A 14,117-nucleotide genomic window follows, 5' to 3' on the forward strand; every position below is an offset into this window, starting at 1 on the left:
CAACCCTCCTGGTCCTTATTTTAACTCTCTCCCCATCATCAGAACTTTCTCTGTTTTTTTCTTCTTAATAGCAACAGTCACAATGCCCAGAAAATTAACAATACCTAAAATATCCCTCCAAAACCATTTACAGAATGCAATACACATGCTTTGGAAAATCTTTTTTTTTTGTCCTCACAAACCAAAAGACCATAACCAAGTTGATATTAGGAGAAGTATCTAACCTAACTGTCCTTTTGCAAACACCTTGCTTTATTGTCTTTTTGGCAGACTCCTTGCTCAAGCAATGACTGTAGTCCTGTTTGTCTGCAGAGCCTTCTCCAATCAGCCAATCAGAAATTTTCTCATAGAAATTGCAGGTCATTTCATATTTTGTAGCAGCTGGGCGATTTCAAGGCAAATAAGGGACCTTTGGGATGATTCTTTTCTTTGGTTCTCAATCAGATACACTGGTGAATGAATCTGAGCTTACCATTACTGGTACAAGAGCCCTTTGCTGCAGTGCCACTCTCAGAAGGACTACCTGATATTCAAAATGTGATACTTAGCAAATATTTCTTTCTGAAATGTTGAAACACCAGTTATTCTTCAAGCGAGGGTCCCTATTTGTATTCCAAATGCAGGTGCGCATGCACACCATGCACCGGAGCTGGAAGTTTTTCAGCAGCAGTGTCCGTTGACCCGCACGGCATTTTATGTCACCACATGCTCCATGGAAGGTAATAAGAGGCCATGGGAAGCGACATGCCCTCAGTTCCCTCTTACTTCATGGTCGGAGTTGGAATCCTCTCTTCAGGCTCATAGCTGCTATGAGAATGACAATGACAATCCGTTGTAGATAGATAGTTCTGTTGCTGCTTCTTACTTCTGTAAAGAAGTTAGTTATATAGTAGCCCCATACGGGGCCTCCCCATCCCCTTCGGGGGATTATGCCTCACCTCCTAGGGTTCAAGAACTGCACCTCATGCCCTTGCTCATTCTTTGTGAGTGAACAGCACATGCGTTGTGCATCTCGCCTAGACAGTAGAGACCTTGTCGTCCATTGTGATATCTGCAAGTCCTTCCCATCAAGGACCCATGATGCTTGACTTCTGCACCTCTGCACATTCCTCATGGTGGATGCACTTCAGCCTCGTGGAAAGTCTGATCCTGGACCATCAGTGCCGATTGTGCACCACCCCTCATGAGTGGTGAGCGCTCTGCCCTCAGCTTCACGCCCAGATCAGTCAACACCGCTGAGACATGAGAAGGTGCACAAAGAGAACTGCAAGCACTCTCATGAACACCTCAGCAGGTCCCGGTTGCAGATTGCCATGACGCATCACATTCCTTTCCCAAGCCAGGCTGGGTTGCATGAGATGTCATACGATGACCCCACAGGGCCACCCCCTAAGGCAGGAGCAAGGCGAAGCGGAAGTGAGACCCACCAGCACCACGATGACTGAGGGTCATGATAGCCTGCCAGTTCATGTTCCTCAGCCATGGCAGGATTCAGCAGATAACAGGATATGCCTTGGACACTGGGCCGGGAAGATCCACTGGTCCCTACCTCAAACTGCTGTACTCACCCTTGCCACTTCTCTCAGCCCCATGGCCACCTACACCAGTGGATGAGCCGCTCCTCCTCAGTTGTGACCTGTCTCCAGCAGTCGCGGCACTGCCTGCACTGACAGCTCCACCACTTCCATAGGCTGCTTCAGACTCTGAGAGCTTCTCAGTTGAAGAGCCATCCTCCTCCCCGGTCTGCCAGCACAGTGTGGACTCCTGGGTGTGCCCACTTTCCTGATGCACTACGCTCCGGGCCTGCCAGGGCGGTACCTCTATCCTTGGGACCCACAGTACCACTCACAGCACCACTACCCTTATCGCCAGCTGTACCACCATCTGTGGCCTCATACCAGCCCACCCCTGTCCTTCTGCCAGCACAGATTGCCTCAGACCCAAGGAGGATCCAAAGTTTGACCCGGCACTGCCAGCACCACCAGAACAGACAGCAGCTTCTTCCTCTCCAGAAGAGGCCCTTATCCCACGAACCCTCTCACTCCAACAGCCCCAGGAGTTGCTACAGCATTTGACTTGGGCATTCCCCTGGAGGAGGTCCAGGACTAACCTGACCAGTCACTGCACATTCTCCAACCTCAGGACCGACACATACAGCTCTGCCTGTTCACAACACCATTCTGCAACCCACACAAGCAGTGTGGCACACGCTGGCATCCTGTACCCCTACGTCCAAGAGGGTGGAATGCAGGTAATTCATGCTGACAAAGGCAGCTGACTTTCTGTTCTCCCACTCCCTCCAACACACCCCTTGCCCTTGCTGGTCATGCACACAGCCATGTAATGGGCATACCACCACTCCTCGACTTCCACTTGTCCTCCCAGATAAGGTGGCCCCACCTCATAGACCCCAAATTCTTTTTGTCCGCAGCCCTCCAATTCCACACCTCCAATTATCTAGCTATGCTGGCGAAATATGATTTTAACAATTATGCCAAGCTGGCAGAGCTCTTGAAGGACGTCCTACAGGACAAGCACCAGTGGTTCCAGGTCCTGCTGGATGAGGGCCGCCTCCAGGCTGTGGTAGATGAGGAGGACAGGTCCTCCCACTCCCTGGTCGTGGGGGTAGCGATGAGAGATGAAGTGGGGCTCCAGTCATCCAAATTTCCTAGAGAGGTCCAATCTACCACCCAGGACCTCCTCTTCGATGAGGACAAACTGTTCTCCATGAAAATAGATGCCAACCAAAGCCACAGTTCCAGCCACACCTCCACCTACTAGGAGCCAGCCCACTGATGCCCCCAATCGCAGCACCCATGGCCATCAGCCACTGCTGTGTTTGCCACGAGCAGAAGGCCCAATTTTGATGCAATAATCGAGAGCTGCAACACCCCCTCCCCCCCATGTCACGGTCTGCGGCCCCCCGTGACACATTTGGGCCCGTCTTGCCCTATTTACCCTCCATTGAGGCAAGATCACTATTGATCACTGGGAATTAGACATTGTACAACATGGCTACTCGATAGAATTCCTCACTTTTCCATCTCACCAGGACTCCCACCAGCTCTCTCTGGGAAGCCCTACCCATGACACCCTTCTTCAACATGAGGCAGACACCCTCCTCAGGAAGGGTGCTATCATTGACAGGGGCTTCTACTGCCTATACTTTCTCATCCCAAAGAAGGACGGGGGCCTCTGCCAAATCCTTGATCTCTGCTTACTCAGTACTTCATCAGAAAGACCAAGTTCTGTATGGTGATGCTCACTTTCATCCTTCCCTTCCTCCCCCCAGGGGAATGGCTTGCAGCCCTTGTCATGAAAGACCCATATTTCCATGTTGACAGCCTTCCAGCCCACCGCAAAGTCCTCTGCTTCCATGCAGGCAACAGTCACTATCAATTCAGGGTCCTTCCATTAGGCTTCACCACAGCCCCCAAGGTCTTTGTGGTCAGAGCAGCCAGCATGGGCACTTTGTATTCCCCTACCTGGACTATTGGCTGCAGATGGGTCCGTCCCTCACCGAGATGACAACAGCAGTTGCAGCCCTCCACTCACTTCTCACCTCGCTGGGCGCCTGTGTCAATGAGGCAAAATCCATGCTCCTCCTGATGCAGATGATCCACTTAATCAGAACGTGCCTGTATTGTGTCTCAGTGCAAGCCTTCCTACTGGCAGACCACTTTTCCACTTTTCCACCCTCATGAAGATGCTGAGCCTCAACCTGCACTCGACAGTGCACTCTTTCTCTGCCTTCTTGGCCACATGCAGTTTGCACCTATGTGACATCACACATGCATCTCCCTATGTGCTGCCTACATCTGTGGCTCTTCTCATTCTGCAGGCCCCACATCACCCACCTGGACTTGTCCTTGGCCGTCCCCAGCTTGGTCTGCTCCTCTTTTACCTAGTAGACCAATCCTACCAAAGTGCTCAGAGGCACCCCCATCCCCGTGGCCACCCTCACCACAGACACCTCCTTGGCAGGGTGGGGCACACAATTGTCCACTTCCCCTGTGTGGTGTGGCTGGCCTCACAGGCAGGCACACGTGCACATCAACACACTAGAGCTGCACATGGTCTGCTGGGCCTACCACATGTTCCTGCCTCTGCTCTGCAACCAACACGTCCACAGTCCACAACCAACACGTCCACTGTGTCCCAGTGTACACAGACTGGGTGGCACCAGATCCCTGTCACTGTACACAGAGGCCATCCACCTCTGGAACTGGTGTCCCCCCCACAACATCATGCCCCACACGGCATACCTCCTGGACCTCCAGGCATACCTCACCCAGCTGCCATTGGAACCACTGTCCACATGCTCTCTTGCCCACCTATCCATGAAAGTCCTCTTCCTCATGGCCATCACTTCTATCCAGAGGGTCAGTGAATTGTTGGCCATGATGGCTGACCCCATGTGTACAGTTTTGCATAAAGACAAGGTCTCCCTGCACCTTCATCCTAAGTTCTTCCCAAAGGTTGTCTCCGAGTTTCACCTTAACCGTCCACCTTCTGGTCTTCCATCCTAAACCACATGCCACTTCCGTGGACAGGATGCTGCACTCCCTGAACATCTGCAGGGTTCTAGCCTTCTACTTGGACAGGACTCGTGCATTTTGTGCCTCCCCATGCCTCTCTGTAGCCTTCGAAGAATGGTCAAGAAGGCTGGCCCCTTCCTCGCAATGCCTATCCAATAGGATCTCTAAGTGCATTACATAATGCTATGTGCACTCCAACTCAACACCATTTGGGCAGGATCACTGAACACTCCATGTGGGTGCATGCACCCACCTCTGTTTCCCTGGTGGATGAGCCCTGGCACCAGATCGGCTGGGCAACAACAGGGCACCCTGGCCACGTCTTTACAGTGCACTATGCCATCAACATGACTGTAGGATGTGCAATCCTGCAGCAGGCCTTACCCGTCACATCCTCACTCCCAAGTTGATCACTGCTCTGTACTCACCCACATTTGGAATACATATAGGGATCATCGCTTGATGAAGAAGAGGAGGTTACTTACCTGTAACAGGAAGTTCTTCAAGATGTGTGGTCTCTATTTGTATTCCAATATCTGCCCACCTTCCCCTCCCATATGCAGCGGTAAAAGGTGGACTGAGGGCGTGTTGTCCCGCATGGCCTCTTATAACCTTGCATGGAGCACAGAGCCATGTAAGATGACCGTGCAGGTCAATGGACTTTGCTGCTGAAAAATGTCCAGCTCCAGTGCATGGTGTGCATGTACACCCGCATGTGGAGACATCTAGCCCTGAAACCCGCCTCCAGCAATGACTGACACCTGATACTTCAGCAGCATGCACCTTTTTTGCTGATGTTTGTAAATAATTATTTACAAAATACATTACACAATTTACAATGTACAAAATGTTTGTGGGATTTCTTCAAATGTGATTATCATCATTTAAATAACGATCTGTAAAACAACATATGTAAAATAATTATTTCACTGAAAACAGAGTGTGAGTTTCACACTCTCATTCACCTCCCTACCTGCCTTCTCCAGCAGTTCCAGAACTTCATCTTTTCTGGGCAGGAGAGTGCTATTTCAAAAATGAGCAAGATGGGAAATGCTCTTGAGGATAATGAGAATAACTGATGACAATTTTTTCCAAAATTATTATTGGCAGGAGCTTTACAATCTTGTTCCAATTCCAGGCCCTATTAAGAGCAAAATAATTATTTTACAAAGGAAATTCTTTTTAGGGCAAAGTCCCTGCTCATCAGAGCAGACTGCATTTGAAAACCCTTTAGGCATGGTTGGCATTTCTGAGAACGTAACTTCAAAAAGTGGGGTGCCAAGGATAGAGTTAAAAGATATAAATGTGTCATCCTGCCAGATATTTCAGAAGCTCAACTTTGCTGTCAGTTTACCTGTTCATATTAGAAACACTGATTCTCCCTCCATTCCTACTTCATATGAAGCTGGGAAATCCCCTTTAAAAATCTAAGTTGAGATGACAGTCCTCCTTTAAATTCCTAACTGTAAAGTTAATAGATGAAGTGTTTGGAACATCTAATCCTTTAGTCCCAATAGAGGAAGAATTATTCTACATCAAAAAGGTAACACACCACATTTGTTTTTATTACGTGCTGAACATAAGACTGGCCATACTAGATCAGACCAATGGTCCATCCAGCCCAATATCCTCTCTTCCAACAGTGGCCAATGCCAGGTGTTTTAGAAGGAATGAACAGAACAGGCACTCAAGTGATCCCACCCTCTTTTTGTCCACTCCGAGCTTCTGGCAAATAGAGGCTAGGGAGGCCCAGAAAATGGGGTTGCATCCCTGACCATCTTGGCTAATATCCATTGATAGACCCATCCTCCATGAACTTATGGAGTTCTTTTATTGAACCCTGTTATAGTTTTGGCCTTCACAACATCACCTGGCAACAAGTTCTACACGCTGACTGTGTGTTGTGTGAAGTAGTAATTCCTTTTGTATGTTTTAAACCACCTGCCTATTAATTTCATGAGGTGACCCCTGGTTCTTGTGTTATGTGAAAGAGTGAATAACACTCTCCTTATGGTTGTTATCCACACCAGTCACTATTTTATAGCCCTCTATCATATCCCCTCTTAGTCGTCTCTTTTCCAAGCTGAAAAGTCCCAGTCTTCTTAATCTTTCCTCATTTGACTCTGTTCCATAGCCTTAATCATTTTTGTTGCCTGTTTCTGTATCTTTTCAAATATATGTTTTTGAGATGGGGTGACCAGAACTGCACTCAGTATTCAGGTGTGGGCATCCCTGGAATGTATATAGTGGTATTATATTTTCTGTTCTATTATCTATCCCTTTCCTAACATTGTTAGTTTTTTTGACTGCCACGGTACATTAAGCTGGTGTTTTCAGAGAACAGTCCACAATGACTCCAAGATCTTTTTCTTGAGCTAATTTAGAACCCATCATTTTGTATGTAAAGTTGGGGCTATATTTTGCCAATGTGTATTACTCTGCATTTATCAACATTGAATTTCATCTGCCGTTTTGTGAGATCCCTTTGTAGCTGTTCACAGTCTGCTTTGGAGTTAACTATCTTGAGTAATTTTGTATCATCTGCAAATTTTGCTACCTCACTGTTTACCCCCTTTCCCAGATCATTTATGAATATGTTGAATAGCCCTGGTCCCACTACAAGTCCTTGGGGAATGCCTCTACCTCTTTCCACTGTGAACGCTGACCATTTATTCCTACCCTTTGTTTTCTGTCTTTTAACCAGTTACTGATCCCTGAGAAGACCATCGCCCTTACCTCATGACAACTTACTTTGCTTAAGAACCTTTGGTAAGGGACCTTGTCAAAGGCTTTCTGAAAGTCCAAGTACACTATATCCAGTGGATCACCCTTGTCCAGATGTTTGTTGACCGTCCTCCCAGAATTCTAATAGATTGGTGAGAGATAATTTCCCTTTACGAAAGCCATGCTGACTTCCCCAACAAATCGTGTTCATCTATGTGACCGATAATTCCATTCTTTACTGTACTTTCAACCAATTTGCTTGGCACTGAAGTTAGGTTTACTGGCCTGTAATTGCCAGGATTACCTCAGGAGGTTTTGGGTTTTTTTTTTAAATTGAGGTCACATTAGTTATCCTCCAGTCCTCTGGTACAGAAACTGATTTAAATGAGGGGTTACATACCAGTGTCAGTAGCTCTGCAATTTTGTATTTGAGGTTTTTTTCAAAACTCTTGGGTGAATACCATTTACTCCTGGTGATTGATTACTGTTTAAGCTATCAATTTGTTCCAAAACCACCTCTACTGCCACCTCAATCTGGGATAGTTGCTCAGATTTGTGAGCTAAAAAGAGTGACTCAGATGTGGGAATCTTCCCCATATTCTCTGCAGTAAAGACTGATGCATTAAGCTTCTCCACAATGGCCTTACCTTCCTTCAGTGCCTCAGTCAGCTAGTGGCCCCACTGATAGTTTGGCAGGCTTCCTGCTTCTGATGTACTTAAAGAATTTTTTGCTGCTAGAACTTGAAGAGCAACTTGCCAAAGTCTCCAACTTTTTTTGGCCTGCCTACTTCTACTTCTACACTTACCTTGCCAGAGTTTATGCTCCTTTCTATTTTCCTCACAAGGATTAACCTTTCAATTGTTAAAGGATGCCCTTTTGCCTCTTCCAGCTTCTTTTACTTTGTTGTTTAGCCATGGTGGCACTTTTTTGGTGGTCCTACTATTATTTAATTTGAGCCTCTATTATGGTGCTTTTAAGTTTCCAGGCTGCTTGCAGGCATTTCACTTGTGTGACTGTACCTTTTAATTTCCATTTAACTAGCTTCCTCATTTTGTGTAGTTCTCTTTTCCGAAGTTAAATGCTAGTAGGGTGGATTTCTTTGGTGTTTCCCCCGTCCCCCACAAGAATATTTAATTTAATTATATTATGGTTGCTATTACCAAACAGTTCTTGGACCAGATCCTGTGCTCCACTTGGGACCAAATCAAGAAATCTCTCTCCTCTTGTGGGTTCCAGCACTAGCTGCTCCACGAAGCGGTCATTTATGGTGTCAAGAAATTTTCTATCTGCATCCCGTTCTGAGGTGACATGTACCCAGTCAGTATAGAGATAGTTGAAATCCTCCATTATATTGAGTTTTCTATTTTTATAACCTCTCCATTCTACCAGAGCATTTCACAATCACCATCCTGGTCATGTGGTCAGTCGTATATTCCTACTATTCTTATTCTTATTCTTATTATTCAAGCATGGAATTTCTATCTCTAGAGATTCTATGGTAGTTTGATTCACTTAAGTTTTTTTCTATATTTGACTCTATGCGTTTTCACAGATAACGTCACTCCCTCACCAGCATGACCTGTCATTCTTATATATTTTGTAACCTGGTATCACCATGTCTCACCAATTATCATTGTTCCACCAAGTTTTGTGATGTCTATTATATCAAATCCTCAGAAGCACTCAAGTTCACCTATCTTAGCATTTAGTCTTCTTGCATTTGTATAAAAGCACTTATAAAATTTGTCACTTTTTAGCTGTCTACCATTATGTGATGTAATTGAATTGGGCTCTTTTTCATTTGATTGTTTCTCTTCAGTTCCTACCTGTATTTTATCAACTTCCATCCTCTACTCCTTGAGGATACTGAGAATCCCCATTAATACATTCTCCCCTAAGGGATGTCTCTGTCTGAACTGTGTGCTCCTCTGCATCTGTCAGCTTCTCCTCCCTCTTCCCCACCCCCCGTCCTTAATTTAAAAACTCCTCTACAACCTTTTTAATTTTACATGCCAGCAATTTGGTTCCATTGAGGTGGAGGCCATCCTTCGTGTATAGGCTCCTCCGTTCCCAAAAGTTTCAGTGATTCCTTATAAACCCCTCCTCCCTACACCATCATCTTATTCATGCATTGAGACCCAATGATGCCTGTCGCTGACTGTGCATGTGGAACTGGAAGCATTTCAGAGGGGGTCCTGGACTTCAATCTCTTACCTACCAGCCTAAATTTGGCCTCCAGGACCTCTCTCCTGCCTTTCCCTAGGTCACTGGTACTTAACATGTACCATGACCACCGGCTCCTCCCTAGCACTGCACATAAGCCTGTCTAGATGTGTCAAGAGATCAGCAAACTCCACACCTGCCAGGCAATTCACCATATGGTTCTCCCAGTCACCTATATTTCTAATGATCAAATCCCACCCTTACTATTTCCTGTGTCTGCCTAATAATTGGGAGCCTGGAGCTATGCGCACTTAAACATTTATAAAGGCAAACCTAAGTTGTGTACGTGACCTTGGGCTTAAACTCACAGACAGAATACGAAGCTGTGACAAAAAAAGCTAAGCAAGGGTGATGTGTGCCATACGGTACCTGCTCTCCTATCCCTTAATAACTTTCTTCATATGCCTCCATTGCATCTCAGTGCTGAGAACAAATGGCACATTTCATGCTTACCTGGAATGGCCTTTGATTTATACTGATTGCTGTCTCATGCTTTATCAGAGTAGGTATCATATAACTTTAACAAGTTTGAACCCATAGAGTTCATCATCATACTTGAAAACATACACACTCCCACTCAAACTGTCCTTACTTCCCTCTCCCCACCCCATCACAACTGCAACTATGTCTATGAAAGCCCTGCAACCAGGTAATGTTACCTAGTCCATACATGTTACTATCATCCTCTCCCCACCATGCCATCTGTTTGTTATACATTGCGGTTTTGTATTAACTAAGATCATAAACTTCAGGGCAAGGACTGTCCCTTATGTTCATTCAGTGCTCAGCACAGGGGACACTCCCTCACTGAGAACTGTAATACAAAGAATAAATGACTATTGCATCTTGTAATAGACTGTTATTGTCCCAGTATGTAATTCTATGTTCCCTTAGCTTACAGTGGTAAATTAGAAACTTGGATGATAATGACTCCTTCCCCCCCATCTTATACAGGGTTCAGGACTACTGTAACTAATATATGTTCACATTCAAGCCCATTTCCTTTTCATACCTGTATTTTACTTGGATGTTCTGATGATTATTTTACTATTCAAACTATATCTTGCAATAAGCTATAAAAGAAGATACATATTATAAAAGAAAAAGTCTGTCAACTATTTTCCTATTGATTAGAATTTTCAGATCAAATCACTGAAGGACAAAGTGTATTCTAATGTAATTGTGTGAGCGATCAATGCTCATTAAGGATATCAAGGAGAAACTCAGAATGAAGTAGGTTTTTAATCCATAGAACACGCATAGTTGTTGCAATAGAAACTTCCCCACACTAGGCAGTTGGAATACTTCAATGATGATTTAGGGGTCACACTTCCCTCTGAGGGCTTGAGAATGCTCATGAATTCATGCCCGTGTTTATGGTCATTAGCTTGTCTAGGGAGTCTGCTGACAAACCGCAGTGTTTGTTTCTTTTGTAAAACTAACTGTTAGGAACAGAAATGAAACCACAAATGCATTTTACATAGACCACCAGACAGCCATCAGCTGTTCCACTTGTTCAGGCATCAGCAACCTGGGTAGGATTCAAGCCAGTTGTTTAAAAGTGAGAGGCTTTATATCACATTACCAATCCTTTGCAGTCATCAGTCCCTGTCAATATTTATCTTTATAAAGAGTGACTTGCTTAAGTTTCAACCCCAATATTCCTCCTTTTAAAAACATAGCTTATCTCTCAGTGTTTGCACACACCTGAAACATGAAGGCTCTATGTGATGGAGAAATGCAGAACGGGAGGTGCCTTCTTTGGCCAATAAATATACTGACTTCAAACAGACAACGTTAACACTTTACAGATGTAAAGAGAACCATCCCCATTGAATCCTAGGGATATGCGAGCCCTTAACACACACTAGAGAGATATGTACACAAAGAATACAAATCCATAATTGAAGCTGACATACCACCAAATTATGTGCATTTTCTTCTAGTTACAAGATTGCCTATATAAGCTATGTTTGCATTCAAACTTCCTCTTTTTGAACATCTGCTAAAACACATACGGACCAAATTCTGCTTTCAGTTACATCAATGCATCTTAAACAGGTAACTGGAATTTGAAAGTTCTGAATATAAAATAAGCCCATGTTTAAATATTTCTAATGCATTCGTATCCTATATCTTGCAGGAACAATTACATATTTCAACCTTTAGACTCTACTTCAACACTCATTTCCCACAAAAAACAAGCCAACCCTGATTTTTCTCATCAGTTAATTTGTTTTAAATCAACGGCTCCAATAAATACATGGGATTCCTGAAGCAAATTTCAGCATTTATTTTATGAAAAATATGTTTTTGTTGTTGTTCAAAGCATTTACATTTATAACTGGCCATTTCACCCCTTTTTGTCAAGATCCTAACTTGCATCTTTTAACTCTTGATTAAGGTTATGAAAGTTTCAGAAATTAGTCACGAGACCTACGGGGAATCTGAGGCAGAAAGAGGTAAAGGGATGTAATCTAAGGTCGCATAGCAGGGCCGTGACAGACTAGATCTCAACAATAGTCCATTATGGCCTTCTTCCTTGCAAAAGTACTTACACATTTGTATTGACTGTGCAGTAAAAGATATAGAGATTCCACACCGACTAATGCTATTGTCTCTAAATCCATTGCTGTTTTAATAAATAACACTAATTATATCTTGTACTTAAATAGCACTTTCTATCCAGAAAGAATCCCATGTGCTCTACAAATTCAGTAAATTGATGTATAATCTTACAGCTCAGAGTGGACCCATGGAGTGGTGCAGGATGCTACCAGGCTGCATGGCAATGGCTTTCCTCTTAGAGAAACAGAATAGAGAGGGCAATGAAGACCACATAAGCAGACAGCATGACTAACTTTTTAAAAAAAAAACACCACCACGCTTGGCCACATACAGACAATTACACCAATACTTGGCTAATATTGCTTTTCACAAAGTTGCCATGGGGATGTTATGCAGTCATGAGTGGGAGAGGAGGTGACCACAAGGCAATCTTGTCACGATGGTGTGGGCCACTTTATGAAAATATTTGAGATTCCTGTAACGGAGGGATCAGCCTACCAACATTGACACATAGTAGCAAGTTAATGGTCCACTGCAATGCCCATTCAGAGTAGGAAATGGGCATGGGAGGAGGGGAATATGCCACAATCTCAGGAGCTTTTCCATTTTGTTTTTGTAGTTTGAGAGGTCCTCCTTTGCACCAACTGTACCTCCCATTCTCCTAACCCCAGTATTTCACAGCATGAGGTAATCTTTTAGAATACTTCACTCCCCTGCTTTTCTTTTTTAAATGTAGTAATTTATCCACCATGACACTGCCATGGTTACAGAAAATATGTGAAAAATCAAATGCATAACTAATTTCAGTCACTGTTACTCATATCCACTCATTGCTCCCTCATTCATCACATTCTACTTTTCTAATTTCTAGTGCTGTCAATCACAGTTAACTCACATGATTAACTCAAAAACAATTTTTGCAATTAAAAAAATAATTGGGATTAATTGCAGTTTTAATTGCACTGTTAAACAACAGGTTTCAGAGTAGCAGCCGTGTTAGTCTGTATTCGCAAAAAGAAAAGGAGTACTTGTGGCACCTTAGAGACTAACCAATTTATTTGAGCATAAGCTTCGTGAGCTACAGCTGAAGTGAGCTGTAGCTCATGAAAGCTTATGCTCAAATAAATTGGTTAGTCTCTAAGGTGCCACAAGTACTCCTTTTATTTTTGTTAAACAACAGAATGCCAATTGAAATTTATTAAATATTTTGGATGTTTTTGTATATTTTCAAATATATTGATTTTACTTACAACACAGAATACAGTGTACAGTGCTCACTTTATATTAGTTTTGATCACAAATATTTACACTGTAAAAACGATAAAAGAAATAGTATTTTTCAATTCACCTCAGACAAGTACTGTAGTGTAATCTTGTTATCATGAAAGTACAACTTACAAATGTAGATTATATTACATAACTAGCCTCAATAACAAAACAAGGTAAAACTTTAGAGCCTACAAGTCCACTCAGACCTATTTCTTGTTCAGCCAATCGCTACGAGAAAAAAGTTTGTTTACATTTATGGGAGATAATGCTGTCCGCTTCTTATTTACAGTGTCACCTGAAAGTGAGAAAAGGTGTTCACATGGCACTTTTGTAGCCAGCATTGCAAGGTATTTACATGCCAGATATACCAAACATTCATATGCCTCTTCATGCTTCGACTACCATTCCAGAGGACATGCTTCCATGCTGATGATGCTTGTTTAAAAAAAAAGGTGTTAATTAAATTTGTGACTGAACTCCTTGGAGGAGAATTGTATGTCTCCCGCTCCATGGTTTTACCCACATTCTGGCATATATTTTTGTGTTCTGGTAGTCTCAGATGATGACCCAGCACATGTTGTTTGATTTAAGAACACTGTCACTGTAGATTTGACAAAACACAAAGAAGGTTCCAATATCAGATTTCTAAAGATAGCTACAGCACTTGACCCAAGGTTTAAGAATCTGAAGTGCCTTCCAAAAACTGAGAGGGACAAGATGTGGAGCATGCTTTCAGAAGTCTTAAAAGAGCAATACACTGATGTAGAAACTACAGAATCCGAACCACCAAAAAA

The 14,117-nt window shown here is 43.6% G+C and overlaps 1 protein-coding gene across 1 annotated transcript in view; it reads left to right on the forward strand.

Moving 5' to 3' along the window:
• Positions 1 to 13,066, forward strand: part of THSD7A (thrombospondin type 1 domain containing 7A) — a 522,569-nt gene extending 509,503 nt beyond the window's left edge. Inside the window, exon 32 of the transcript XR_006289020.1 lies at positions 13,031 to 13,066. The gene's annotated coding sequence lies outside the window, so the exon portion shown is untranslated. The remainder of the gene's footprint in view (positions 1 to 13,030) is intronic.
• The last annotated feature ends 1,051 nt before the right edge of the window (positions 13,067 to 14,117 follow it).

The sequence above is a fragment of the Chelonia mydas genome, chromosome 2, assembly GCF_015237465.2.
Source record: "Chelonia mydas isolate rCheMyd1 chromosome 2, rCheMyd1.pri.v2, whole genome shotgun sequence".
Taxonomy (NCBI): domain Eukaryota; kingdom Metazoa; phylum Chordata; order Testudines; family Cheloniidae; genus Chelonia; species Chelonia mydas.